The sequence below is a fragment of the Rhyacophila brunnea genome, unplaced genomic scaffold (assembly GCF_057557595.1).
Source record: "Rhyacophila brunnea isolate RB1 unplaced genomic scaffold, BYU_Rbru_1.0 scaffold_13, whole genome shotgun sequence".
Classification (NCBI taxonomy): domain Eukaryota; kingdom Metazoa; phylum Arthropoda; class Insecta; order Trichoptera; family Rhyacophilidae; genus Rhyacophila; species Rhyacophila brunnea.
The window spans coordinates 9,433,209-9,459,713 of NW_028232785.1; the positions used below are offsets into that span (position 1 = coordinate 9,433,209).

Here is a 26,505-nt window from a genome sequence, read left to right on the forward strand (position 1 = left end):
ATGCAATTTTTTGTAGTACTTATTCCACTTTTATACAAAAGATTAGGACCGGTTTCGTCCGCCTCAGTGGGACATTATCATCTGAATACATTTTTTTAAAACAATATTTATCAAACAAAATCCAAAGCGATAGAAATAATATAACAATAGGTACATAAATAATTATCCGTCCAATAATACCTTCCCAATAACAGATTAATTTAAAACAAATGAGGTTGGACATTAATATTTCATACTACGTCAGGGGCTTTAAACAAATTATTTTAAATATTAACAAACCACAAACTATGAAACAATCTACACTTACAATAACATTAATATCAAAAAATAATTATGATTAGTCAAAATTTACAATAAAAATTTATAAAAAATAATAAAATAAACAATATTATAAATTGAAATGAGATCGAATACAACCAAAATATGAGTCAAAATTAAATAAAAATTCTGCTTCTTCTTCTTTGCCCATATCCGCCCCTTAGCTGGAGCATATGGACACCACGCGGCGCCTCCAAGAATCCCTGTCGCTCGCCAGTCTTCTTGCTTCGTTCCAGGTCAAACCAGCATCCCGTAGCTCCGCCGTATACACTCTGTAGATTGTATTTAGCGGCCTTCCAGGACGCCGGAATCCGGTCGGCAGGAACGAGGCAAAGTTATGTTATAACAATCCCAAATATTAAATAGGGTATAATAATGGAGAAGACACAAAAAACAACAATATAATGCAGTTCCACTATGAATTGACAGTTAACAAAATAAAAGAGAAAAAAAGGTATAAAAAAAATTTCACAATTACCTTAAGGAAGTTGGTGTCTTAGTCATTCACCAAAACCGCAATGACATATGGGACCTCTGACGGAAACTTTAAAAAGTACACTAACGACATTGACCCACCAGGTGCGGCGACCTATTAGGCATGTTTTCTGACATTAATCTCATTTTTTATTATTTAGCACTTGTGATATAATATACAGAATAAAACGAGAAAAGTAAAGTAATTAAATAGACAACCTAAAGTATTTATCACACGGCTTGCGTTGGTATGAAAAATAGAGTAATCTGATTGAAAATTAACACAATTACGAGGAAGACATTATGTAAACCTTGAAGATATTTATTTAGATTGGCCATATTATATCCCGTATCTACTACCAATCGCCTACTTATGACTTCATCTGCGTGAAAAACGGATAGAAAAAAATGGACAAAATACTTACACGATTTTATTAGTCTGATAAAGATGTCTTTTAAATTAAAAAAAAGATAAGGCATAATAATGTCATATATAGCGCAACGTGGAATGGAAACGTGCATGTTGCGCATAACGCGTAAAGATCACAAATAAATAAATGGATAATAAAATACACAAGAGAACGCGATGTGATAGAACTCGCTAAGCAGATGAAATGGCGATGGGCTGGTAGTAGCTCGGCGAGTGGAGAACCGCTGGACCCATGAGGCAATAAACGCTCGCTAGATGGCGAAACTCATATGGTTCGGTGGATGTACGTGGCAGCAAAGAACTAGGGACTTACAAGAAAAATTAGATTGATAAACTCGAAAAACCAGAAGTATGAAACTCTAATTAAATATAATACTATACAATAGTAATCATGGAATTAATATACCAGTCTGATAATATTTTGTCAAATTAAAAAAGAATAAACACTTGTCTGGAACGATTGTCAAAATATGTCATCATTGACCTTTATCTATCAACATTTTTGTGTAAAGCTCTAATTTAGTAGAGTAGTATAAGACAGCTTTTCATACAAGAAAATACTTAAACTATAGCTCGCAATATTAATAATCAGTTTTAAAACTAACCTCAAAAACGCATCCATGAGACTCGTTACTCTCTTCCTTTAGGTACATAAGTGTGAGTAGGTACCTATCAAGCCATTTTCGATTCACTACGGGTACACCAAACGAATTATGCCCTTCTAAATCTGGTACGCTGCTCTCTGGTTCACGTGTCACGTCCATTTAGCTTATATTGTAGGTACTAAAATTCGATTGAAGTGGATATACATTATTATAAAGAAGTTACCTACTTATAGAAAGAATGACAATCGTGAGCCTTGTATTAGTCTTTCAGTGAACTGAGTGAACTGCCTCCTTTTCTAACCATAGACAAATGGTGCAGTATTTTAACTGTACATATACAATAAAACAACACGATAGGTAAATAAAATTTCAGGTAGGAAAGTTCAGTGTTCGGGTGACAAAACCTGATAACTCGACTTTTTGACGAAATTGAGTTATCGCCATATTCAGACTCCTCTTGAGATCTATAAGATGGCAAAACCCAATATATCGTAGACCCACTAGTATTGGAGTTATGAGCGTTGGCATTTTGATATTATATCCCCAAAATGGTAATTTTTGAAAGTTGACAGAAGTTTATAAAGCAAAATATCTCATTTTGCCATCTTTCGTTTCCAAGGTTTGAGTGAAATGTATAATATTATGTTAAAACATAATATCTGCCAATACTGTGATTTTTGCCATCCGATATTTTGTTTGCTAACATGGTAGGTATCATAAGGTGACTATGGTGACAAGATGGTTGGAACTAACAAAGAACCTGGACAAAGAAAACCATAATAAATCTACTAGAGCATGGTTTCCCAAACTATGGGTCGCGACCCACCAGTGGGTCGGGAGGGGGCGAAGAAGAGCTCCCTCGAGATTTATATGTCACATCAAGAGTTTATGTGAATGTTTTCTCTCATCTTACTCATTGTAATACCTACGTCTTTTGTTTGTCTCGTTCTCTTCTACATATTTACATTTCATGTTTTCTATCGAGCGTTACAGACAGACAGATAAATAAATATTGTAATTGAATATGTGAGTCACCTAGAGCCATAACTCACATTTCGCAATTTTGTCATTTTTGAGCTAAATATAAGTACCAAGTAATTCTAAATGCATTAATCCATGGTTTCCCAAACTATTGGTCGCGACCCACCAGTGGGCCGCCACTGTATACATGAATTTAAAAAAATAAGAAGTGCTAAATAAGATATAGATAGATAGATAACTCATTGATTTATCAGAAGATACGTCACTGAAAAATAGTTTCAATCGTAAACAGTTAACTAAATTCTGGCTCTCAGTTGCTGATAATTATCCTTGCCTCTTCGATGAAGCTATGAAAGTCCTCCTCCTCTTTACTACCTCATATCTATGTGAGGTCGTATTTTCGGCTATGGTTAACATTAAAACTAAATACCGAAATTAATTGGATATATCAAACTCACTGCGATTAAAAGTAATTAAAGTTGAAGTTGATGCTAACTGTAATGAAGAAAAATAAGAAACAAATACATCCTTCCCATTGAAATAACTTAGTAAAAAAACCTTGCAGGTGTAGGTATTTTAGTAATATTTTTTTTATTTAAGTTGTGTTTCTTATTTCAACAGTCTTTCATTCATATTGGTAACACTTATAAAAAATATTTTTTTTATTTCAATTAGAACAAATAAGACAGCACTAAGTAGTTATCTGAGCATTACCAATATTACAATAATTATATTCGACAGCTAAGAGGTGGGTCCCAAGATTGGAAATTTTTGTTAGATGGGTCGGAGCCCAGTCATCTTTGGGAACCACTGTACTAGAGGAATACTCTCATAGGTAACGTAGTTGTAAAAATACCCCTCCCTCTCTATATACCATCAGGTCCAAATAATGATCTGGAAGTTGGTGTAAGAATTAATTGCCCAGAAAAATCCGTCGAATCTGATCCTCAAACGTCAGTTAGTGGTGCTGAATTAACAGATACTACAACAATAATTCATTCTGACAAATTCATCGCCAGCTGGCTTTCATGGACAAGATTTAAAAGGAAAACATCCACAAAAAAACAAATTGATTAATAAACGAGTCCAGATCGAGGCAATTATAGGAAAGCATCTAAAACACGAGAGCCATTACACCTGTGAAGATGTTCCTATTTAAATATGCTTACCAAGTCATTTAAATATTAAAATTATGTAATAAATGGTGAATATAAAACAATGAAATTGGAAAATGGAAGTGTGAAGACTGCATATTATGATGTATTTAACAAAACGGGCTTCAAATTCAATAAACCTTATTTAGATACATAAGGCGATGAATATATTACATGTAAACGTTATATATCTATCAAAGAGGCAAGAAATGAAATCTCCAAACAACACAATGCACATTTATTTTCATTGATGCACACAAAGGTTATTACAGTAAATCAGGAGATAAAACTACAGCTACATTAAGGAAAGATTAAACCAACTAGGTAGTTATAGTTGTTTACAACAGGTTCTACCATATCTGCTATTATCCACAAAATAATACAGTATACCTACTATAAAAGATTATTGTTTGTGTACAATTTAACTACCTATTAGAAGATGTTCTTCTCAAGAATTCTCCGAAGGTTATAATGTGGCACGAGTCAACCGGTGGAGAGGTTCTAATGACATCGCATTATGTGTATTTAAGAAAATCATGAATCTTTCACCTGAAATCAACCACGTTGTCACATACTCAGATGCTGCAGATGGACAGAACAGATATTATAATATTAATGTGGCATGTATATTTACTTATGCATTATAAAAAAATACCTCGGTGAAGAAGCTGATTGACGAAAAATATCTTCTATCCTATCATACTTGACTCGAATGTGATAGTGACCATTCAAGAATACAGATAGCAAAAAAAGGTTGACGGCAAGAACTTAAAAATATGGTAGGTACTCCGGGATTGATTCCAATTTGTAAGAGCGGCCAGAGATCAGAAGCCGTTTGAAGTGATAAAAATGTCCCAAAATACTTTTTTTGCTTATTAAAACTACTTACAAATTCGCAAATTCATCGCAAATAAGATAAAAAAAGATAAAAGTTGAAGTTGTTGAAAATTAGATGGCTTTGATGGCAATGAACTTGATGGCAATGTAGACGTAGAAGATATTATTGTTAAGGATGAAAATTTAAAAAATATATAAGTATAATGATTTAATCGTCTCTTTATATTCGTATATCTACCTAATATTGAATTCATATTATTTCATGGAACGGAATATTCTCATTAGGGATTATTTTTGCAACCCTCTGAAAATATTTGATGCCAATGTCTGTATCAATATGTACCTACGTAACATTTTTAATTGGTCTCATTGGACCATATAATTACAACATATTGGAACATAAGATAGCAAAACATGATAAGTACTTAACTTGGAAAATCTGGAAAATATTTTTTTCTACCAAACGTGGAGAACCAAAACTTTGAAATACTTATTCTATATCTAAAACTCATTTTGAATACATCGTTACATTATATTGTTTTCAAAAGACATATTCACCAGAAAGATTCAAACAATATCCTGCATTAACAAAAGTGCACATTTCAGGTTTTGCCACCTGAACACTGAGTTCTGAAATCATAATAATATTATATTGTCATGTTTGATAAATTTGATTCGTAATTTGGACGTAGAGTGCAACTTTTATATTATCAAGTCTTTACGTCACCACGGTCATTTCTAGAACTAAAACATGTCCACCGTATTTAATTTTGCATCTACTATATTCACCGCGCCAAAATCCAACACGTGTTCGATATCGCGTTGAGATTTTGAGAGATACCAAAACCTCAACGGAAGTAAACATAGAAAGAAAGCTTTTGATTGTATTTCTTTCAATAGAGTATCTGCCAAAGACATAGAAGACTGTCCAATCTGTTTGGTAGGTACCTGTCTATCTGCTCTGACAATTCTACTCGGAAAATGCACGTGACGTAGGTAGGTACCTATATTGCGTCTTGATAATGCGCCCCTCATAGTCAAGCGCCTAAGCCGCTGGTCTTTCATCCGAGTTCGACCTCGGTGAAGTAACATTATATTTTTGTGATTTTCTCAAAGCCTGGGTTTTTGTGAATGATTCTCTTATTATTACTAAATTAATTCCCTACCTACTATTTCATTACACTGTGGTCATTGACTGGGTAAATGGCCTGTTGTGGTGTTAAAAATACCTAATATATTAAGATGATATTGTTCAACTAAACCACCGATGGAACTAGATCTATTTTGCATTAGGTAGGTATCAAAATATTAGCGTTCTAATTAGAATTTAAATATTCGGATAGAATTCTACGAGAATGTATCTTCTTTATCTCTTACCATTGTCCTTGCAATGCTGCTGCTCCAATTTCTTTCAAAAGAACTTTGTGTAAATAATATGGCAAGACTGATACCTAGGTACTCATAACTTGTGTCTATGGCGAAAAATAGACGTCATCGCTAGTAATCTGACAGGTTTTCGTTTTAATTACACAAAATGGACATCAAACGCGAAGTAGATGACTTCGGATCTGATCCAGACGAGCAGAATTGGTTTGATGTGCCAATAATCAATTCTAGCAGCCCAGACACCAGCACTTATCCTAACCAAGAGAATGCAGACGGTGTCAAACGTACATTTGAGGTTAGTTTGTATGAAGATATAATTTTTAAGCCTTGGTTAATTGTTTGATCGACTGATTAAGCCTGAACACTCGTGTAAACCTACAGCTACCTTTCAATATCGTACGCAAAACGTGTGTGTGTGTGTGTGTAGTCTGAGTTTTGAGATATTCGCAAAAAACCACCAGAGCACTTTTTTGTAATTTGAAGAAAAGTATTGAACTCCCTTGAATATTAATGAGTTTGTGAGTCGATTTACATTTTTTCAATAATTATATAAAATATTCCACCAGACATACAGCACACTATGAGAATAGAGCTCACTGACTGGTTAGAAAGGCATTGATGACAAAACTCACATTCTTCATTAAACAATGTGAGTTATGACTAGGGCCCGGATTTATATGCTAGTGCATGTTTTGTTAGGGTGTATGCACAGCTATCAGAGTTGCACAGAAATCTGTTTTGAAAGACACAACAGAATCCAAAAATAAAATTTTATTGTGCATATTAATGCATATTTGAGACGTTAGAGCATATTTGAGACATTAGTGCATATTTCATAAATAAATGCATATTTTGGCGCTTTTGAATAATTTTAGTTTTCTTTTAAATATTTTATCGAAATATAACTAAGTAAGGAAGGTAGATAGTTTAGATGCACTTGCATTTTTAATGCCATATCCGAGCCATGGATTTATCAGAAAAAGTGAATTCAACTAGGGCACTTTTATTTAAAGTTTGTTAATCACCTCTGTGAATGTTGAGAGGTCGTTTTCCGCATATAAACAAAATACTGACAGATACCTATGTGGAAAAATTTAATGCAGATCAAAATAATATTGAAAAAATATTGTATTTTTTTCGGGCAATAAACAGAAAATAGTATTTCGGAATTGTTAAGTGTGTCGTTTTTATTTTTGAAGTTATGTTCGGTTTACATTGCATATATTATTCAATTATTTGTACTTGTGAAAAAACTATTTTGAAAATTGTAATTGATTAACTTTATATTCATTGATTGTGTTTTTTTGTTCTGCCATCATATTTTGTTGAAAAACTAGTTATTCGATTTTTTGTCAGTGATATTGGGTAAAGTGGGTATTTACAATTTTTCCCACAAAAAATGACAATTTTGAACTGCATATTTATTCGGTTTTAGTGCATATTTTATTGATTTTAAGTGCATACGTGCATGTATATAATCTTGTTTTTTGTTGCATATAAATCCGCTCCCTAGTTATGACACGATCAGTTAACGTTGTCAACGATTTTTACTGGTTTAAAGTGACATGATAGCCGAATATTTTTCATTGGGTAGGTACCTATAGTTATAGATCAATGCCTTTAGAATCACTTGGTATATTTAGCTCAAAAATGACAAAATTGCGAAATGTTAATTTTGGCTCTAAGCGACTCACATTTTTATTTATATGTATATCTGTAACGCTCGATAGAAAACATAAAATGTAAATACGTAGAAGAGAACGAGACAAACAGAAGACGTGGGTATTACAATGAGTAAGGTGAGAGAAAACATTCACATAAACTCTTGATGTGACCTATACATCTGGAGGGAGCTCTTCTTCGCCCCATCCCACCGTCGGCTCGATCCAGCATCTAAAGTATTTCCAAGTTGTCATCTTTCCTGCAGGCTATATGACAAAAAGAATCCGTCGAAAGCAAACCAAAAAGGGACTGTTTTGAATATGTAACAAGATGATTATGGAATCATTGTTACTTTGGCTATCCACGAGATTTTCACATTCGCCTCCACTACCATAAGTCGCAAGGATATATATCCAAATCGGGATATAGATAAGGAAAAGCATAGTCTTTATTTCAGGGCTCGAAATGGACAGGAGCGCACCGGAGCGCCGTTCCTGTCCGTGAAATCGGTAAAATTATCCCATCGTCTAGTGGAAAAAATAATTTGAGCGTCTGAACTAGATAGGCCATATAATAGAAAATGGAACACACTTTTTTTTAAGAAATACACATAAAATTTGATAACTATGTCTTATAACTATGATAACCGTTCTTCAGAAAACTGTCGAGCGCTCCGGTTCCTAAACTTTTTCCATTTCGAGTGCTGCTTTATTTTTAATTCTAAGATTTTCTTCAGGCAAGGTTTGATTTAATTTTAATAACTTTCCAACACCATCTGCAAGTGTGTATTCTTAGTTATATGAAATCAAATAAGTATAACTGACAAAGTTTAGTTTGCACTATTTATGTCGTAACTCCAAAGCCTACCTCTACTTTTAGACACTAAATACAATCTGTTACTTATTTTCAGCGAACCGACATTAAAGAGGAGTTCATTGAAGACACAATACACTCTCTAAGTTACGAAGACCCTCAGCCTGGTTGCTCGTATTCTGAAAGTAAACCAGTAATTCAGGTATATTATATTATTTGTCTTTATTAGTTGTATCTCGTGACTGCTACCGAGTGAAATGCGGAAATAAAAAGTAAATATACACAGTGTAGAGAAATATACTGAATCGGTGTGTTTTTTTTTTCAAATCAATGTATTTTATTTTACTATGGTTGCACGTAAGCACGTGCCTCTATTTCCATCATACCATTCAACCGCTGCTTTTTAACCGATGTATATATTCGTGACTTAATTGTATTATTAGCCGCGCAATCGACAATGGTATGAGTGTATGCGCGCGCCTTTCTTCTGGCATCTCACCTGAATACTTTACCGTTGCTATCTGACCATTGTATCTAATATAATAAAGGTTTTGTTATAACTTTGAAAGCTTAAAAGCTCAAATGTCGATAAGTACCTGCTACCAAATCAATAAGAATTCAGTCTATTATCTGTCTAAGTTCTATCAAAATCGGTCTAGTGTTGTGTTATAATATATTTTTTTTATTATTCACAAGATTTAAAGATGTAACATACATATAAAAATCTTTATCAGTTTAAGTTCGGGGTGGGATGATTGGTACCTACCTAATTCATAAGAACAAAATCCGGTCCCTAGTATAAATGAAATTTGATAAGAACTATCGTATATCTGTGGCTTAATTTCGTCATAATTAAGTAGGTACGGTGGCGTTGGGTAAATTGGTAAATCAAATTGGCAAGAAATCGATGGATGCTGATTCGAGTCCTGTCATGCACCTATATTATTTGAAATATGTTTTCCAATGGGTTTTTTTCTGTATATTATGTGAATTATGTGTAGGTATATTTTTTAATTAAAAAATATATATATTGTACTTTGTCAGTCATGAAAATATTCAAAACAATGATCAACATGCATATTTTTTTCTAAATCAATTTTATTACTGACTTAAATTAAGGAATTTATATACAAACAAATCAAAAATAGCTAATAGCGCAAAAGATGTTATCTTCATTGTACTTCTTCTTTCACCCTATCACACCCTACTATTGCGGCATAACGCAAGAACTAGTCAGTGCCATTTCCCTTGGTCCTTCGCCAATCTTGCGCATCTGCAGTACCACTGCAGGACGGAACGGAACTCAACGGAACCATTGTTACTGTTCCACAATCGTACGAAGTGTCGCACTTTAAGGCGCATTCTAAACACGTTCCAGTCACGTGAAGCGTCTCTTATTAATTATTTGAATCACCGAGGGTCGCTGTGTCCATTAACGAACTCGACTGTTTGTAACGCGGTATTATTTATCTAGATACCCCTAAAATTCGGCGGAGACATCGATTCTCACAGCTGTGAAGCCGAAACCTGTGAAGCTTAGTAAAATCCCACTTCTAAAAACGACATATTATGGTCCTCACAGAATACAGCTTTTATCTACATCGGGGATGGCGAACCTTTTTACGTACGCGTGCCATAAATTCCCAAATTATAATTTTCGGCTGGCTGACGTGACAAACAGTTTTTTATGGCGAAAAAAAAGTTTTTAAAAGTTTTATAAAAAAATAGTTTTTACGAACTCCATTAAAAATGTTTAAAAATTACAATTAAGTTCTTGATCTTCTATTTTTCACCGTATTTCTAGCCTAAGGCATATCTTATATTCTTTGAATATTTTTGTTTTGTTTACAAACATTTTCTTAAACGACTCTTCTTTCATATTATATTCTCCATAAGTGAACAGTTTTCCATTTTTAGAGATTATGTTTGAGGCAAAATAACAAGCAGTTATTATATTTGAATGACTGCCGATAAATAATTTTATAATGTTTGTTGATTGAATATTTTTATTTTTAATTGCCCGATCCTAAGGACCGACCTATGCAATTGTGTATTTACATTAAACTTAATTGTAATTCTATTTTGAAAAGAATTTACCTGTTATTTTTATACGATGCGATTTGTCATTTATGATTGAGTTCCATCGTTTCCGTTTGCACATCGATTGGTAAATATAATATGAAAAACCGAGGAAAATACGCATTTCATGTCGTCCTTATTTTTTTATATTATATGTAATAAAGTATATTTATTTGTATTTAAAAAAAAAAAAAACAGTTTTTTAAATATGTATAATATAAAAAATTACAATTTCTTTTCTTATCAAAATAAAACATTCGTGTGCCATGCAAAATCGTCTTGCATGCCATAGGTTACCATCCCTGACCTACATGCTACTCCAAGTTTTTTATTATCTTCATAGTGTACTAAAAATTAATAGTTTACTAATGTAATGGACAAGGTAAATTCTCGGGCATGGCCCCCACAAAGGGGAGGCAGACAAGGTTCTATCCTGTGGGCCCGGGATCAGAAAGTGCCCGGCGTGACGAGTCGACCAGATTAGTGAAACAAACACAGATCACAAATTTGCTCTAATAGTAAAAAAAGTCAATAATATTAATAATTTAAAATATTTGGTTTTACGACGAAATTTTTAACTGTGTGCCAATACTTGACAACTCTATAATTCAAATGTATGTACATATTAAAACTACAAAAAATCGCTATATATACACTTTAACTTTACCGCGTACGCCATTTAAAAAACGCTACTGCAGTGCGTCTCACTGTATTTACCCTTAGCGATAGGTAGGGGGGCCGCTTTAGGATGTGGGGTCCATGGTCTCGGTTATAGATTTTTGAATTCATTTGTTTGTATAAACAGCTGTTAGATTGTTTATTTTGTATCAGTTATGAATGTCATTTTAAATAATGACATCAATCCTGATAATAATTATAAAATTATGTGTAATTCGAACTAAATAGTCTGTATTTTAGATACGAGTATCTATCGTATTGCTTTTTGTCAATAATTGTCAATTTATTTTTTCTTGTATTGTTTTTTTTTTCAGTTAAATGTTTCAAGCACCGATACATACACCATTGCAAGACAGGCGTTGTTAAGTGAAGATAAAACAATATTAACCAGCGATTATACACATCAAGAACAACATATTGTGAAAAAAGCCGAATATTATAACGATATAACTAAAAATATAGACGCCATCAGAACCGCTGGTAAAGATAACACTATTCAGTCGAACACTGCAAATGCGGAATTATTAACTTCGATAACGAAAAAAAGTAAGAAAGTTGTAAACTTGACTTATTTAGAAGATCATCCGTATAAATGTCACCATTGTAGATATTCCTGCATACAATCTGGCAGAATGAAATCACACATAATGACACATACTGGTGAAAAGAGATTTAAATGTACGGAATGTAATTTCTCATGCATACAATCTAGTAATATGAAAACACATAAAATGACGCATTCTGGTGAAAAACGGTTTAAATGTGATGAATGCAGTTTCTCGTGCACTCATTCCAGTAGCTTGAAATCACATAAAATGACTCATTCTGGTGAAAAACCTTTTAAGTGTGACGAATGTACTTTTTCATGTATAACGTCTACTCACATGAAATTACATAAAATGACACATTCTGGTGAAAAGCTATTTAAATGTGATGAGTGTAATTTCGCATGCATGCAATCCAGTAATTTGAAAAGACATAAATTAACCCATAAGAAAATAAAAGGTAAAACGCTATATATATGTAGTGAATGTAATTTCTCATGTAGTCATTCTGGTACTATGAAATCACATAAAATGACTCATTCTGGAGAAAAGCCATATAAATGTGATCAATGTAATTATTCATGCATACAGTCTAGTTGTTTAAAATCACATAAAATGACCCATTCTAGTGAAAAGCGGTTTAAATGCGATATTTGTAATTTTGCTTGCAATCAATCCAGTGTTATGAGATTACATAAAATGACCCATTCTGGAGAAAAGCCATATAAATGCGATGAATGTCAGTTCTCATGTAGAACAGCTGGTCATATGAAATTACACAAAATGGCTCACACCGGTGAAAAACGTTTTAAATGTGATGAATGTGCATACTCGTCCATTCAATCCGGTACAATGAAATTACATAAAATGACCCATTCCGGTGTTAAAAGATATAAATGTGAAAGCTGCAATTACTCGTCTAATTACTCGAGTAACTTAAGATCACACCAAATGACTCACTTAAATATAAAGCCATTATAAAGGGATGAAAATAATTTTACAGTTTTACAGTATTTTTTTTTTAAATTAACAAAATTTTCAATTAACAAAATTAACAAAACGAAAATTCTAGGCCGAAGAAGTAAACTTCTAATATATAAAACAATTATAAGGCCAGTGGTCACTTATGGCTGTGAGACTCGGTGCTTAACTCAAAACGAGGAAAACCAATTAGCTGTCTTCGAGCGCAAAATACTCCGAAAAATCTTTGGACCCACGTTGGAAAATAGAAACTACAGAATAAAAATGAACCACGAGTTGGATGAGCTGATTGAACAGGAAACAATCATAAGATACTGTAAATCCCAAAGACTACGATGGGCGGGACATGTGGAGAGAATGCCTGGAGTTAGAGCGCCAAGGATCATGACGAAGTGGCTACTCCAACGGAAGAGACCCGGAGGCCGACCAAGAAGGAGATGGGCTGTCGCCGTAGAAGTGGACTGGCTTCATATAGAAATACCCTGTAACTGGAGAAGTGTGGCGAGAGACTGGAGTGAGTGAAGAGCGGTTGTGGAGGAGTCCAAATCCCACCCCGGGATGTAGCGCCGTGGAAGAGATCTGTTTCAATAAGAAAATATTTGTATTGTCTAATAATTATAATAATAGAATAGTCGTGTTCGACGAATTGACTTGGATTGAGTAGCCTGATATTTTTTTTTGAATTTGATTCAACGCAGAGGAAAAGCGTCAGTTTGCTGGTGTTACCAAGTGAATGAGCTCACTTGGGCCAGCCTATACTCTGCCTAGAGAGAAATAGATAACCGAGAGGGTTGGAGAAAGAAAAAGAAGACTGGGCGAGGCATAACCAACTTCAAGTTAGCTGTCATCCATAATCCATTATCAAAATTGCCAATGGTTACTTGACACGTATTATATTTGAGACTAAGAACACTGCTACGTATAAATAAAATAGCTCTCATTCGTCGTGAAAATGAAAATTTGGTCTTTTTTTGAGGAATCATCGTCAAACTATTGTATATTATTTAAATTTATGCCTTATCTCTTTCTCAAGTCGTGAGTGATGCAATACGAATCGAGTGATTGCACTAGATCGTAAAAGCTTCATCGAAAGTCATTTTGAAAACAACTTTCACGTAAATTGGTCAAGGAAATGTAAATCAAAATGGTCAGTTGGTACTTTTCCTTCAAACTGTCAATGAAATCATATACATACGATTGACCAAAATCTATCCTGCGACCGACGCGTTAGACATGCCTGCTCTAGGCAATTGTAAACAGTAACCAAGGTGATAACTAAATTTTCCCATCGCGACACATTTTACCTGCGGTGGGTACTATGGACTAAAGCTGCAAGTCACACCTCGGGCATTTGACCCACAAATAGTAATATTTATTGTAATAATTGGCGCCGAGTCTACTTGACAGTGAAGTTACCTATCCTTTGTTTAAATATAGAAGCCTAAAAAATCATGTCTATACATACGTTTATTTTATTCGGAATTTTTATTCAGAAATCAGTTTAGCATAATATACAGCCTTTTCACAAAAATCTCTCTCGCTTCCTCCCACGATTTAGTATCCTAAAATTTAAGTAATTGTATACGGAAATCATGGACAACTACCCGACAGTGTGAAACTATAAGCTTCATCGCAAAACATTCTTATTTTAATGTCAGGAAAATAGTGTGTCCTGTATAATATATAATTGTATGTCGAAACCGTGTCCAATGTCCCTATTGCACAGTAACTCTCAGGTGCACAATGAAAAACTTAACCACAAATTGGCGCCCACCAACTATTTCTAAGTCCAATTTTAAGTCAATCATTTTGTTTTGCATATTATAATCATTGTAATTTTGTTTATTTAATTTCGTTTATGAAACAAAGCTATGTTCGCATCATAAAGATTTTAATACTTCATTTAAAAGTCATTATTTGATCTGTAATTAGGTACTAGGAAGTATTTCTAGTAATATTGCAAAGGGTGGTACCTACAAGAAAGTCCTGTAAAATACTTTTGCTTTCTCTATAGATAAGATTTTGTTATTTTTATATAAGCTTTCCACTCATGTTAAGAGATAATGTCATTAACTAATTATAATATTGTTCTGCAGAAATGAACGGAATAGAGAATAAAATGGTGAAATATTACGACAGATGGACTTACGAACGTCCCACATCAACTAATTTTAAAAATATTTAAATATTGGTACTTATTCACATAAAATTGTAAATGTCATATCTAAAAACTATGTAAAACAATCATATAGAAGATAAAAAAATGTATTAATCGATGCCGGAGTCGTCACCAGAAAGTAGGTATTTAAAATATATATGTTTATGTCATGTTCACCTAGGTATATTTATTTTTAAATATAAATTATAAGTAAGCTAATCATGTTGTAAAATAAGCGAATTTAGTAAAAATAAAAGTATTTAAAAATTCAGTATGTTTTAGCCCATTAAAGTAGTACCCCCCTAAAATTTAAATACTGTGTCTAATGAAACATTTTAAAATTACCCGGTATATATTAGAAGAACGACTGCTTTTTCTACTAGTGAAGAACGAATGGCCTGTATGGTACCATTCACGTCATGTGATAAAGGTGGATACTTCCCTTCTCCGCATACATACCATGGTTATTCTGCGAAAAAGCACTAAGTCAAAATTTTGCTGTTTTGACTTAATGATGAGGTAATCTTATTAAGAGTACGCTCTATAGTCTACAAAAACACACACAGTCATATCTATAAAACTGGCGAAGATAATTTATGTTATAAGTCAAAAAGACACATATATTCAGAGAAAAGGCACTAAAGGGACTTTCTCAGTTCACTTTCTTCTCTCATTCTCAGGCTATATTCACAAAATTTTGCCTGCGAAACTGCACTAAGTCACACTCAAAGCAATATCGCAGAAAAGAATTTGCATATGAATTTGTATGAAGTTATTTTTTTGTCTCATTCGTATTTTGACCGTTGACAGAAAATTGTATTACTACGTAATAAATAAACTTAAACGTACCTAGCTAAAAATGAGGTCACGGGCTGCGAAAATATAAAAATGGCAAAAAAAAGTGAAATGTTGAAGCTAAATGGTAAGTTTCTTTTTCTTATATTACTGTGTAACATGCTTATTTGCTATTATGTGGATACATAACTCAGAAATGTTTATCGCTTTTACTATTTTGTTGAATATCATTGAAATCTTTTGTTTTACCTACTATAACAAAATTTATATTACCTACATTAAAGTATATCTACTGTAATAATTATGTGATTGTTGAATATCTACATGTTGTTTTGTCAGATACATCATAATTTTTCTTTTAATTGTTTGTCATAAATGTTTTATTAGCTATTTATTATTAATACGAGTACTATCTACACAATCTACATTAGGTATACCTAAGTATTTTCATTTTCTAGTGAACACTAGGTACTACTTTTACGGATTTATCACAAAAAAACAAGTTGAATGGTACCCAAAATAATAAGGAAATTAGATGTAGCCAGCACCTCAATGGACTTGCTAATTAATGAAGATAGTTTGTTGGATGATAGCCAAATACAGTTTTTTACAATGATGGAAACATTAAATTTGCAGACTTTAGTAACGATGACATTGCTGATGAAGATTACATTCCAAGCCCATCCGATTCTTTGGATCCTTTAATGTCATATAAGACAATTATTCTGGAAATCCTATTTTTCAACCTGACGAACAACAGCATGATACTTATGTCTATGATTTATACTGCTGTAGATAATAATAATTCTAGTGATCCGTCTATCCAACCTCTGCATATAGGTAATACTACAATAGATAAATATACCATTGAAAGGTGTCCAAAAGAAAATGCTCATTGGCGTCAATCCAAGCCAAGTACGTAGAAGATAAATGTGGAAAAAAAACGAGATGATTACCTATCATATTTGGGAAAGCATGATATCTTAAAACAAGCAAAGCTCCCTAAATCAATCGATTGTGCTAAATGCCGCTATCTGTGTTCTGCTAAATTTTCAGAAAATGAGCGTCTGAATGTATGTAAAATGTATTAGGCAATTGGATCTCACGAGAGAAAAAAGGATTTCATTTTACGAAACATTTCTTTTGAACAAACAGTATAAAAAAATATTTCTAATAGGGACAAATATGTTTTTTTCTGATTTTTATACTTTTGATAAAATATGTTTGTGAAACCATTGTAAATATTGCAAAATTGTATGAAAAAAAATATATGACATAGTCACCATTAGGGATTCCAATCCCGGGATCCCGAGCTATTTTCGATACTTTTGAATCCCGGGATTGATAAACATAATCCCGGGATTTCGGGATTGATTTTTTTATCAATTTTTATGGAACATAAAATAAAAGCAAAAATATAACATAAAAAATACTTATAATAAAAAATAACTACATTAGAAATAAATTGAGTTTGAGTGAAGTTTGATTTATACCCATGTGTAAGTTGCCGATTTATTTTATTTTTTCACATGAATTATTAAAAATGAGAAAGATTGGAAAAAAACAATGCTTCGCACTTTTAACCAAGTAATTCCACCATGATCTCATACGTTTTACGGCAGTTTCATATTTGGCTGACTAATTAGATTTAGGAAGCGGAAATGCCATAAGTACGCCATGATTATTTGCTTTACTATTTTAAATCACGCTAATCCATTCGATTAGTCTTTAGTATCAGAAACAGCAATCTCATATTAAATTCACATTATTATTTATATTACAATATTATTTACTCCATTAAACTTGTGTATTTCCAAGATTGAACGTATTATAGACAATATTAACAATAAATGCCTTAAATAGTATAAATTATACTAGATTTATTTTTGACCGATTTTATCAATGTTATTTGTGAATATAAAATTTTTATATTAACAATCGAAAAAAATGCCAATCCCGGGATTGTCAAATTGTAATCCCGAAATCCCGGGATTGGAATTTTGGCTCGGGATTTGGATTCCCTAGTCACCATATACTGTGTTTTCTGTTTTTGTACCTACTTTAATTTGACACCGAAAATGCACTAATTCAAGTACTACCTTCATATTTTTTCCAAAAAGTAGCAAACCTGCGGTTATTTTTTAGTACCACTTTAAGAAATTTGTAGCCAATAAAATGATCTGCAATTTGAGATGCATAACTACATGACCTTTCATATATAAAAAAAAAGTTAAGAGCATGCAAACTTTCAAACTCGATTATCTCAAAACTTTTTTTTTTTTTACTTAATGCTTATTCGCAGAATACCCACGAACGGGAATCGGGATGTTTGAAACTGTGGCAATAGTGCACATTATTCTGGTTTGAATAGTACCTACCACAGAGTGTCCGTAAAGAAGCAGCCGCCGATGGATATCGCACAATCCGAAAGTGTTATCAAAACCATCCGCTATAATTATGAACATACGCTGGCGCAATTACCCATGAAATCTTTGGAGCTTCAAAAGCGATTGATTCAATAGCGCAGTTATTGTAAGTAAAAAGTCCTGGCCTTTGATACCTTTAAAAGCCACCAAAATCCCACAATCTCCGTAGCATTAAATACTCGAATCCTGGATTGCTTTTTGGAAAACTTCTATTATGATTGAATCAATATTTTAAACTATGATCGGATATGTATTACCTAAAAATAAAAAATATATTTGTACCTACGTAAACAGTGACATCCCTAGGCAGTGCCGTATTACGTAAACTTTCATCCCCTATAATATTTAGCTTAAAATAGTCTCAAAATTCATTCTGTACTTTGTTATTTCCTAATGCTATCTTAAAAAGACTAATATCTAATTCAAAACACTTTTCGTGAAAGTTTCTTTTGGTCTAAAACCAATAATAAATTTGATAGTTTTATATTATAACATATAACTATTCTCCTATAGTGCAAAGAGCTAGCTACGAGATAGGTAAATAAAACCTAATAGTAATTTAAAGCACAGGAATTATTCATATATTTTATCTCATTTCAGCAGCAGGCCTTGATTAATGCGTCAATGACATTGAGCTACTTGTTGGCAAATTTACAATCTGCCTGTAAAGTCGCCCAGTGTCATCATCTAACAAGCAGATTATAATCAATCTACCGAGAAAAGTTGAAAGCCGGTCAACTTTACACGCTATACGCCGGCGTGTGGGCCTACTGCGCCTGCGCAGTAGAGACCTCTCGGTGAAAAACGACCTACGTTATGTCAAAATAGTCGCTAGCTTGTTGGCTTCTCAGCGAATGGAAAGTTTTGTGTGTCATCATCACAATCGCGTTAGCTGAATCGCTCGCTTTTAAATTCGTCAACAAATAGCTCGCAAAGTAGCTCAATGTAATTGACGCATAATGCAATACGAATAAAGTGATGCAAGCTTCGTGGTTGTTTTGGAAACGATGTTTGCTGAAGTTTGTTAAATGAATAAAAATGGGGATGATGTATGCTTCGATTGCAAAATCACAATGAAAGGATCGTATTTACATGACTCAATTCGTGTGGTAAACCAAAAACCATCTCTCGATCGACGAGTTAGAGGCGCTTGGTATAAAGATCATAATATTGGTTATATTCATATTTTTCATCCATTCTAACGCCTTTGGGTAGATGGGGCATAGTCAAATGAAAGCCATATTGTTTAAAAAAAAAATGCATTTCATTACCAATTAATTTATATGACTACAGCTAAAACAATTTTATTAAATTAATTTTCACAATTTATTTTACGTTCTTAATGCTAAACGTTTCTACAATAAATTATTATGGTAACACGTCATACTATAATAAATATTTTCATTAACAACTAGTACTAAATAACTATCATATTTTATGTGTACAAGAATGAGTCATTTTGTGCGATTTCATATTACTAGATGTAATACACGAGTAATTACATTCATCACATTTGAATGGCTTTTCACCAGTATGAATCTTTTTGTGTGCTCTTAGGCAAGCAGCTGTTGCAGTTGAATAATTACATTCTTCACATTTAAATGATTTTGCATCAGAATGGGTCATTTTGTGTGATTTCATATTACTAGAAGTTATACATGTAAAGTTGCACTCACTGCATATAAATCGTTTTTCACCAGAATGACTCATTTTGTGTGTTTTCAAGTTACTGGATGTTGTACACGAGTAACTACAAGTGTCACATTTAAATGGCTTTTCACCAGAATGAATCATTTTGTGTGATTTCAAACAACCAGATGTTGTGGTAGAATAATTACATTGGTCACACTTAAATGGCCTTTCACCAGAGTGTGTCATTTTGTGTATTTTCAAGCTACCCGGCTTTATACACGAGTAGTCGCATTCGTCGCATTTAAATGGCTTTTCACCAGAATGAGACAGTTTGTGTATTTTTAAATTACCAGATTGTATGCAAGTGAAACTACATAAATCACACGAAAACTTCTTTTCGCCAGAATGAGTCATTTTATGTGCTTTCATACTACCAGATTGTATGCAAGTGAAGTTACATACATCGCATTTAAAACGTTTTTCACCAGAATGAGTCATTTTGTGACTTTTAAAGTTTCCAGATGTAATTGTTTGAAAATCACATTTATCACATTTAAATGGCTTCTCACCCGAATGAATCATGTTATGTGCTTTAATGCTACCGGATGTTAGAGTCGAGAAATCACAATATTTACATTTAAATTGTTTTTCGCCAGAATGAATCTTTCTATGTGCTTTCATTCTGCTGGACTTTATACATGAATATTCACATTCTTCGCATTTAAATGGCTTTTCACCGTGGGATATTTTATGCCGTTTCATTGTACTTGACTCCATACACGTAAAACGACATTGATTACACGTTAATCGTTTTTCACTGTAATGAGTCATTATGTGCTTTTTCATGGTACCGGAAAACGCACAGGAATAATCACATTCATCGCATTTAAACTGTTTTACACCAGCAATTGCGATTTTTTCCAATGCCTTTTTATGCACAACTTTATGAAGCTCTAGTAATTCTAATGATTTGAAATAATTAAAACAAATACCGCACGCGAAATTATATTCATAAAAAGATTTTTTTTCCAACTTTAGAACAACTACCAATTCGGGGTTAAATTGAACAATGTTGCACTTAATGTCACTTGTCGTATTAGCGCTGTCATTAGAACTATGTAGTTCTTTCTTTATATCTTGTTCGTCAATACGAATGTCTTCGTTAGTTTTTCCTGATTCTGGAGAACACCAGGAAGATATGAGGTTAGCGGCTTTGGCAATTACTTTTCTAGCAGCAATAACCTAAAGAAAACAGACAGAAATATAAATATGACTGATGGCGTATGTAAATATATCATGCATATAAGTAATTGTTGTAAAGCTAACCCCTAGATCTGAAACTTTCATTGACCAGTAGAACAGTGTACATATGTTCAAGAACAGGTCAAACTATCAATAATAGCACTGTTTCTGTCTACGTCTCAAGTTTTTCGCTGTTGGGCATATCCACTGAACTCTGTGAATTCTACAACCTTGCAAATTTAAAGGCGTACCTGTGGCCGTTTAGTGCCTCTTAAGTACCACTGTATGAGAACAGTTGATTACTTTCTGAGTGATATGTCCAGCGTGGCCCCCACAAGGGGGGGAGGGGGGGGGGGCTAACAGGGCTCTAGCCTAGGGGCCCAGGCTCAGGGGGTCAATCAGATATTTAAGATAAACACACATCACAAATTCGCTCTAATAATAGGTAAAAAAAATCGCCTGCGGTACTATTTCACGAGAGAGAATTTTACATGTTTAAAAAATGAAGTCGTTAGATGCATTTTTATTGTTTTGAGTTGATACTTGACAACTACATAATTCAAGTAGATGTATTAAAACTATAAAAATCCCTAAAAATAAACGGAAGGCCCTTACTTTTACCTCTAACACAATTTTGAAAACGCTTCTGTTGTGCGTCACACATGCCATTAAACTTAGCGATAGGTAGGGGGCCCGCCAAAGATCCTGGCCGGGGGGATGTGGGGGCTATGATGTCCAGCCCATTGCCATATTATCTGTTTGGCGACCTCTACCACCTCCTTAACAATTGGTATCTTTTGTAATCGATACGTCGTTAGCGTAGTATCCACAATATAGCTTGCCATGTGTTGTTCCCATGAATACCTAAGTCTTGGGTAACTGCGCTTGAGACATTCCCAGTCAAAAAGGGGACCCGTGAACGTCCGTTACGACCGGGTTTGGTTTGGTGGAGCCATTATTTTTAATGGTAGTAAGTAAGTGGTATGAGCAGTATTGAAAATAATACTACCTGATGGACTGGCTTGCACTCCGAATACGAGCATCCTGGTTGAGGTTCTTCATAATTGTATGGGGGCATTGTCACTTCAACAAATTCCTTCTTAATGCTATCTCGCCGAGGATCAGGCTCTGATTTTACAGCGGTCAAATTTGATATAGAGTTCTGGAAAAAAAAAAACAATATATGACCTTATAAAATCAAACAGATCGGTTATAAATATATTGCTTTTTATTCAACGATTCGTTCGAAAGAATTGAGAATGTAATATTATTTATTGTGTTGTTAAACAGTACCTAGTGTACTTAGTAATATAATTTATTTATTTAAGAATACAAAACATTGTGGACATAACAAATCTAAATCCAAGACGTACACAACATGAGATTGACATTATAACAAATATTACAATATATAATAATAATAATAATAACAGAAAAACAAATTAATCAAAACATACTTAAGTACATTTTAACACAGAAAAATAAAATTTTGAAAACAAAAAACATACAATTATACACAGAAAAATAAAGTTTCAAAAACAAAATGCAAGTACATCACTGAAAATTTCTATGTCTTTGGGGAGCGCATTTACTAATCTTACACCCCTCGCTAATGTTGCCTGATAGGTTTGACACGAGGAAACGGTTCCAGTCCAAAATAAATCATGGCTGCGACCACGTAAGTAATTGGCAGGCGCATGTAAATTCAAATTTATTAGGACACCAGGATTGGAAACCATCCCTCGCGCTAACAAGCAAAAGTGTTTCAAGAGAAGAAGAAACCGACGAGATTCAAGAGAATGAAAAGTAAGCATTTCTTGTAGTAAGGCAGTCGGAATATAATCATTTGACGACTTATTGAAAGGAAAATAGTTAAGTGTCTTAAAATAAAGACATCGAAGAAATTTCTTCTGGACGCGTTCTAAAATAAGCTTATAGGAACCCTCATAAGGACACGAGATAATCGATCTATATTCAAGAATGCTACGCACTAATGAGACGTAGAGTGTACGTAAAACATTTGGATTCTTGAATGGCTTGGATTGTCGCATGATGAATTCTAGAAGCTTACATTTGATATCTAATAACTACAATCCCAAACACACATGCTTTGAAAAGATCACATAAATATATTGTTACCTCACCGGGAATCATACCATAGTCCCCAGATGAAAGGCCAGCACCTAATGTACTGGACAACGAGGGCCGTTGTAATTATTGGTTACTATCAATATGCCATGGACCAGAATTCTGAATCAGGGTGGTTTATGGCCTGACCGCCATAAAACCCAAGTAAAAAAAATTGCATCGACTGTTACCAAAGATTGAAAGCACGTTACATGAACGTGACAAACTAAAGTACACATTATTAACTATTGAAAATAGAATAATCTTGGTGTTTAAGTTCATCCCATATTTTTCCATCTCTTCTTGGTCGTGCGCTCATGGCTGAGGATCGTGACCACATTTAAATTTCGCCATCCTTTGAGAGACCAAGACTTTCCATCCTTCTCGATCTTCCGCTTCTCTCAGGGAAGAATGGATGGTGCCACCAGTCAGCTCTTTCACTTGGTCGTTATATCGCGCAGACGCTCTTTCTCTGCTTCGCCTTCCCTGGAGGTTTCCCAAAACTACCAGCTTCCAGGTTGTCCGGCCCGCACCTGACAATATGACCAAAAAACTGCATAATTCTTCTCAGCCATATCGTCGAGAGCCGTTCCTTTATCTTCAGTCTCTGGATGATTGACTGATTCGTCCTGTGCTCCGTCCAAGAAATGCGAAGCATTCGGCGCCAACACCACATCTCAAAGTCATCAATTGCCTTCCGTTCTCTTGCCTTCAGGGTCCACGACTCGACTCCGTATATAATTATCGAGAACACTAATGTTTGCACAAGCATCATTTTTGTGGCAATCGAAATTCCCTGATCCTTCCATATAGTGGTAAGGCTATCATCGCATTTATTTCAATCTGTGTGCTCCATACTCGAGATATTTAGCTTGTTATCCCACACCGAGTAGGGTAAGCGAGTTCCTATTAATTTTGAATTCCCTGGTTACTATCACTGCATATACAGAATTACCCATAAGGGAATTATTTCCATGTAAAACTATAATAATATTCATTAACTAATTAAACGGTAGGTAATAAAATAACAGTCGTTGCATACGGGTGCGAGTCATGGACGCTAAATGTGAAAGCAGCTGAAATGGTGGATTGCTTTGAGAGAAAGATCCTTAGGCGGATATACGGACCCATGAATGATGGTGGGGAGTGGAGAATTAGGTACAACACGGAACTATACCGCTTATAACAAGATTCAAAACTCTCCAACTTCATAAAACTCCAGAGGCTAAACTGGGCAGGCCATGTCCAGCGCATGCCTGAGTCACGGATACCGAAGAAGATCCTCGAAGGAAACCCAGGAGGGAAAAGGCCAGTGGGAAAGCCACGCACACGATGGGGTGATAATGTTACAAAAGATGCCAACCAGATACTAAAAATCAGGAACTGGGAAAGACGTGCGGAGGACCGTTCCGGCTGGAGGTTAGCGGTGGAGGAGGCCAGGGCTCGACTTGAGCTGTAGCGCCATCGAAGAAGAAGAAGAATTAAATAACAGTGGAGGATGGAGAGTGGCGACAAACTTCCACTCTGTAGAAGCCCACAAGAAAAAGGAAAAAGAAGAAGACTTTTAATAAATAAAATATTGTACATGTACGTACCTGACTTCCAGGGATTAGTTCTGAATACGAGCCTATAGATTGCGCGTCTTCAACATATTCTACTTTAAAGTCAACTCGTTGAAACTCAATCACAGGTTTTATATTTGCAAGGTTTGTTGAAGGGTTCTGAAAAAGACAATACATTATAATTATATTATATAATATATATTGTATATTACGTGGAATGGACTGGACATGTCGCTCGACAAGTGGATAACTTCTGTACAAATGCAGTCATACAGTGGTTCGTTTGAGTTGCGCGCGCCGTTCAACGCTCAGCAGAACGCTCCTACTTGGACGGGGCCTTACAGCATTATATTTCAATATGTCAACAGTATTCTTTTTGCGATTATGAATTAAGTGTATGAATCCGTTCACCACGATCTTTAGATTAATAGAGCCTGAGCATAACTTTTCGCACAAGCAACGAGTGGTCCACTTTTCAGCTGTCAAAATCAGATCCCAGATTGCTTTCCAGCTGTGAAAGTCAGACTAGTTTTCACACAAAAACCGGTGGTAATGTCGATCTCCAAAAAATGTGTAGCATTGATCTATGCATTACATTTGTAGGTGTGTTCATGCTAGTGTATTATTTATCATTTAACTCATCTATAAGTGAACACGAGAGACACGTCACTATAAGCACTCTATAGACAATGGGAGGGGCGGAAAGGTAGGACCGGTCGTGAATGTATCGGCTTCCTTTTTAGTCGGCAATGGTTCGAGTATTACCTACTAATAATAAAAAGAATCGCCCACAAATGTCGGTATAACCATTTCAGATCGAAAAGATTGTTAAAACAAAGGAAATTATATACATTAAAATAATACTCAATATCGTCAGAATAATTTAAAAAACCCTTCTTTTCCTACATCACATTTGACCTTTTCCTTATATGACAGGCCGTTTTAATTTCAATTGTAGAAGTCAAAATGAATTTATTTTCTGATAGTTTATTCAATTTCTTAAGACGGTACTTCAGTGAAACAGCAAATAATTTTCAACTATAGGTGCGACGAAATTTCGGACTGCTGGCAATCAGAGAGCGAAAGTCGAGATGTGAACACGTCAATTTGTTTTGTGATGGTGGCGGGGGGATTAATTCTTAAATCGTGTAAATATGACTTAAAAACGTTACCCATTTACTTGAAAAAGAAAACATGTCAGTGAATATATTATTATTATTAGTAATAGAACAATAAACATAACATTAATTGGACGCATGTTGACTTTTTATGACTAAATATGTTTTGTTCTGCACGCGTCATTTGCACAATCTTCGCGTCGCGCAGTCACGATCGTTTTAGACCGTACCCCAGCTGAAGTATAGCCTTAATAAATATAATTCCACTAATAGATGGTAGAAGAATGCAACAATGGCCGTTGGCGTTCAGCGGAATTTAATAATTAATACCGTATGGTTATTATGGTAATGGTGTCTAGTGGCTTCTTAAAACTTAATAAAATCTACATTACTTAAACCAAAAGTACACTTAATGTTTGAGGCTTGTTTTGTTTATCATCGTAGATTTTTGGGTTTCCACCGTGTGTCCTTCTTCCTTCCTTCTTCCGAAACGTCAAGTAAA

The 26,505-nt window shown here is 34.3% G+C and overlaps 1 protein-coding gene and 1 long non-coding RNA gene across 3 annotated transcripts in view; both read left to right on the forward strand.

Annotated features, from left to right (window-relative positions):
* Positions 1-26,505, forward strand: part of LOC147076407 (uncharacterized) — a 493,316-nt gene that overhangs the window by 27,486 nt on the left and 439,325 nt on the right. The window lies entirely within an intron of this gene.
* LOC147076409 (uncharacterized) lies at positions 6,257-13,183 on the forward strand. Its single transcript, XR_015069615.1, has 3 exons — positions 6,257-6,480; positions 8,758-8,862; positions 11,732-13,183. It is a non-coding gene; the product is annotated as an uncharacterized LOC147076409 (long non-coding RNA).